Here is a 5,260-nt window from a genome sequence, read left to right as displayed (position 1 = left end):
TCACTTTTCACATTTTAGTCATTTTAATTAGTTGTACCATTAATTAACATTGGAACCCAAATTTCTTATTATAAGAAAAATGTCTAAACAATCTATTTGCATGTGCCCTAATCTGTCTCCATGAAACCAAGCTAGGAAGGTTGTCTAGTACATCACTTTTAATTTCAAAATTTTCATTCATTTGATTATCATTCAAACATGTTTCATTTTCAATTGATGTTTCCATGTCTACATACATATTATTGGTTTTTTGGAGTTTCAAATTCGGTTTCAATTTTAGTTTCAAGTTGAGATCTAGTTTCATCTGGGGTTTCAATTTCAGTTTCAACTTGTATTTGAATTTCTTTTGGGGTTTGATTTTCAATTAGAAAATCATTTAATAAGTAACCTGCTTCTACTAAATCACCAATTTCTTCATGAGAAAAAACATATGGATGTGAAGACATACATGTATCCAATAATGGATTAGAAGATGCACCTGAATTAAATGGTTCTATTGTGTTTCCTTCGTCAGCATTTATGGTCTCATTGATGTTCTCTTCTTCTGAAACGATTGTGGAACTTGAAGCTCCTTGTCTCATTCTTGATCTTCTCTCTCGTTGGCGCATTGCCTCCTTCTCCCTATTTGCTGCAATCTCCTCGGTTGTCATAACCTTCCTTTGCCTCTTTCTGTGTTGATTTGATCCCATGGCTACACCAAAATTTGAATTCGAACCGATCTCTTTACCAAATCGACAATAAGACAAACAAAGAGAATGATTAATCAAAACATTCTCTTTGCAGATCGTACCTGTCAGGCAATGATTGAAAAATCATTCAATCATTGGGATTTGTGCTTGTGGGCCAAATTCTGGCCCAACGGATCTTTTCATAAATGGGCGCCTGTTATTTAATGAAACGGGTGCCCGTTTCGCTTTCAACGGTACAAAGCGAAACGGGCGCCCGTTTTTTGAATTTAAAAAATGGGCGCCTGTTTGTTAAAATTAAGAGCGGGAAACAACGTTAGCATTGTTTTTTTCTTCGGGATAGGCTTGGTCCCACCAAGCCTATGCTTGGACCTTGAAAAAAATGACTAAGGTAAAACGACATCAAATTTCTACCTTGGCCTAATTTTTTGAGAGCCTTTCTGATTGAATTTTTTGATGAAACAAAAACCCATTAGATTTTTCAACGTCTTGATTTCAGAAATGTAAATTTCATAGTGATAAGATATATTTTACTATTTTTGTATTATTTATTAATCAAAAGTGGAACCTAAACCTAAAATACCAAGGTTCACTAAAACTTTAATAACTTTTTTGTTTTTAGGATTTTAGAAAAATAAATTATATGACATCAATATAAATACAATTCTTTTGAATATTAAAAAAAAAAAAAGGAAAAATATGAAATTTTCATCAAATTATAGTGGTCGTACACCCGATGTTTTGAAAATATACTTTATTGTTAGTTAAAAATTAATAAAAAAATACAAATTCAATAAAAAAATAAGAAAAAATATTCTCATGAATATTTGGTGTCTTGGGTATCATTTCCCAGAAGGATTTGCAAAAATTCATTTATTTTCATTAAAAAAGGGTGGTCGTACACGTGTGGTATGGTCCTGAAACAGGCATTTTGAAAAACTAGTTTTTAAACATGCCTGCTGAAAAGGGATTTCTAGCATGTGGGTATTAAATTAAATTACATATTTGCAAAGTAGACTCTGAGCACTACATTTAATATTGCTTAAGTTTTTTGAGATTCAATCTCTAAGTGCATCAAATTTTGACATCAATCGAGAGAAAATTTGAAAAATAGAGAAAACACTTCCACTTTTTGCCCAAAAGTGGGACTCAACTTCTTGCAACCACCCTTCATCTAAGTGATAAAATAGTCAATTTTGAAAGGTTCATGAGGTTATATGTTACATTCTATGATCAAACAAGTGAATGACTAGTAAATTGGTAATGTTTGCCTACATGTGCAAGAGTGCAAGGTTATTTTTCAGGATTTTTTTTGACATCATTTACTATTTTTTTCGTCATCTCGAACATGTCATTATTTTCAGTAACAAATTTATATTTTTGAGAAAAACTAAAATTGAGAGCTATTTACTTATATAATTTTTATGTTTTATGCTATTATTTGACCCAAATTTGTGGGGTCCAAAGTGGTAAATTTCAGCTTGTTAAGCGTGTCGCAATGTAAACTCTGTTGATTGTGAAGTAACTAAAATCATTCTGGAAACGGTTGCGCTAAGGAACGGGAATGGCAATGGCACCAAAATATTTGAAAATGGACAACAATGATGTCGATAATAACATACATTAAATGATGGGTTTTGATAGATACTTAATGTCTATGCAACAAATTTCCTTTTTTCAATTTCCATGGTCAATGCAAAACTTTTCCCGTTCACGTCTTACGTGTGACGATTCTTAATTTCGATGGCCAAAGCCCACCATAAAAGCCTCTCAGCTAAATATCTAGTTTTAATTTTTAGTACGAATTTATTGTAATTTTTTTAACAAACATAATGCAGGTTCATCTTTATTTGATAAATGAGTTTGATATTAATGATTTGCATAATACCTTACCTCCACCCTACTTGAAAGCCAGGATCAATGAAAACACATTACATTATAGGTAAAATCCGTTACATCCATACTGAAACATTTATGCCAGCTCATCTAGTATATATAAAATATTCTAGATGTTATTAAGTCTATTGGTGTGGACCTAGATAAAACTCCTTATGGTGAGAGGATTGGAGATAGTTTTGTTTTGATGCTCTCTCCTACAAGGACATCGTTGACCTCAAAATTAACAAAGAAATTTAGCCCCATTCCTCTAATGAACCTATCACCAATCAACCAATTCCACCAAACAAAAATAAATATCTAGATTAAGTGGTGTAGGCATCTTGGGATGTCCAATAATTTTTGGAAGCGATAGTGGATGGCATTTGATCATCCACCACATGCCAATTTTGAGGTCCCTCTTTATTGTTTGGAGAGATTATATGTAGAGTTTGTGTTGAGTTTAAAACTTAATTATTTTGACTTTAGATCATTCCAAGGTGTTGGCAGTGGCATGCCCCAATGAAGGTTAGGGGCATGGGTTGACCCCGGTAGACCAAAGCCTATTCAAATGCACCACATGCCACTTTTGAGGTCCCTCTATATTATTTGAGGAGATTATACACAAAATTTGTGTTGGGTTTAAAACTCAATTATTTTGACTTCAGATAATTCCAAGGTGTTAGGAGTGCATGCCCCAATAGAGGTTAGAAGCATGGGTTGACCCCAATTGATTGGTGATTTCTCAACCTCTTGTGGATCCTCCTTTTGCTACTAGCAACCATTCAACGTGTAGTGATATTTGCATTAGTGGCATTGAGCTAACCCTCTGCCAATATCAACGATTAGGCTAATTAGATGCCAACTGATGTTGGTGGTCATGACCATGGAGGAGCATCAAGTTTAATGTTGGTCTTAGTGCCACTCCCATCTATTGACACCTCATTTTTGTACAATTTTTCATCGATTATATTATGGCCCTAGTGATGGTCCATTCACTTTAGGTGCAGATGGAGCATCAAAGGATATTGCTTCATATTGTAAAGTAGAAAATTGGACCCTAGCGACTCCCTACCTAGGAGAGAGAAAGGAAGTCACTAGGATGATTTTCACTTGGGAGAAAATTTACATTCAAAAGAGCGGCTTGAATCCACTAGATCCAAATCTAAGGGAAACAAGGATAAGAATTCCAAGTGGATTGCAAGGGTTGGAAAGTGATTTGCCCTCTTTTGTAAATATATATGTTGGCTTTGTGACTATGTAGAAAAGGGAAATAAAATGAATGAAATAAGGAGCTACCGGTTCGGGATTGCGTTGTAACTTCAGATCTCAAATAATCAGACTAACATGGATCCGCCCTGCAAATTTGGAGAAAAGTCATCGGGACCGTGTTGAAAGTGCACACGGTCCTCCAAAAAATTTGCGTGTGGAAAAGGGTTTTTTTGTCTTTGTAAATGGATTCCAATCCTGCAATTACAGTTGCGCGCTTGCAACCGGCACAGAGAAAAGAAGGGAAGAAGGGTTGTGGATAGGGGTTTGCCTCAGTCGAATCCTAGTTGAGGAATCAAGCTTGAAAGAAAGTAATAGCAAATGCTTAAATGTAAATAATAGAAATGTATACCTTGTAGATCTGCAATTGATGATGATGATTGCTTTACTTCTTGATTGTAGTCACAAATGTTGTATGAAATGACATGTAACATGATAAAACCCTAATACACACATTCTTACAAATGAATTTTGTAATGTTGCTCCAATGGATGAATGAAGAAGACACATGAAGAAGAGAACTTGGTGGATGCGTGAAGACTTGAATTCTTGATGAAGACCTTTCACTTGAATTTCGCTTATTATCCTTATCTTGCCTATGTATCGCGATTATCCTTCATCTCTATCGAATGAGGGAATTAAATCTCCTTTTATTAATGACTAAGAGGATTATTTTTCATCCATTGAAGGCCAACAAAGGAAGATTGCAATCCCCGAAGAATGAAATTAAGCAAAAGGGGTCAGATGGACCCATCTTAGGGCCTCCCTAAGAGGGAGGACAAGGGTGCCACGCCCTTATCCTGTCCTATCTTGGGGCCCGGACAAGGTCTTAAAATAGCAGAAGGGTCACAATAGGAAGAGACTTGGGATGAAAGTGAAGAAAGGGGTCTCAATCGAGAGAGAAATGCAGTCGCTTAGGTGAGGACCTAAAATGTGATTGAAATTACGAGGGTCGCACTTTTAGGACACTACATTTAGCCCCCACTTTATTGGGAGTATGGCTTACACCAATACAGTCAGAAAAGTAGAAGAAAGAGAAAGATGAAGATGAGAGATATAGAGCAATACCACAAGGAGTATAAGACATCACTAATCTTGAGGAACAAAGCCCCCAATCTTAAGATCTTAACTCACTCAAACATATATGCAAGAGCATACAAGACCAAAAGAACAAGACCTACCAAAACAAGAAAAAGCACAAATGACACACAAAAAAGATAAAACACACAAAACCACACATCAACTAGCCGAAGAGACCTCGATACCAACATCTCAAACAGCTAACTAAAACACGAAGACCAATGCCATCACATAAACACCAATAATCACATAAAAGAGCAAAGCTGACATCATCCATCAACCATCAATAGTAGAACTATGGGTTCAAGAGAGGAAGGAGAGAGAGGACATGAATAGACACTTTTGTGATC

The sequence above is a fragment of the Cryptomeria japonica genome, unplaced genomic scaffold (genome assembly GCF_030272615.1).
Source record: "Cryptomeria japonica unplaced genomic scaffold, Sugi_1.0 HiC_scaffold_13, whole genome shotgun sequence".
In the NCBI taxonomy this organism is placed as follows: domain Eukaryota; kingdom Viridiplantae; phylum Streptophyta; class Pinopsida; order Cupressales; family Cupressaceae; genus Cryptomeria; species Cryptomeria japonica.
The sequence above is the reverse complement of the archived record's forward strand: the minus strand, read 5'-3'. Positions refer to the sequence as shown.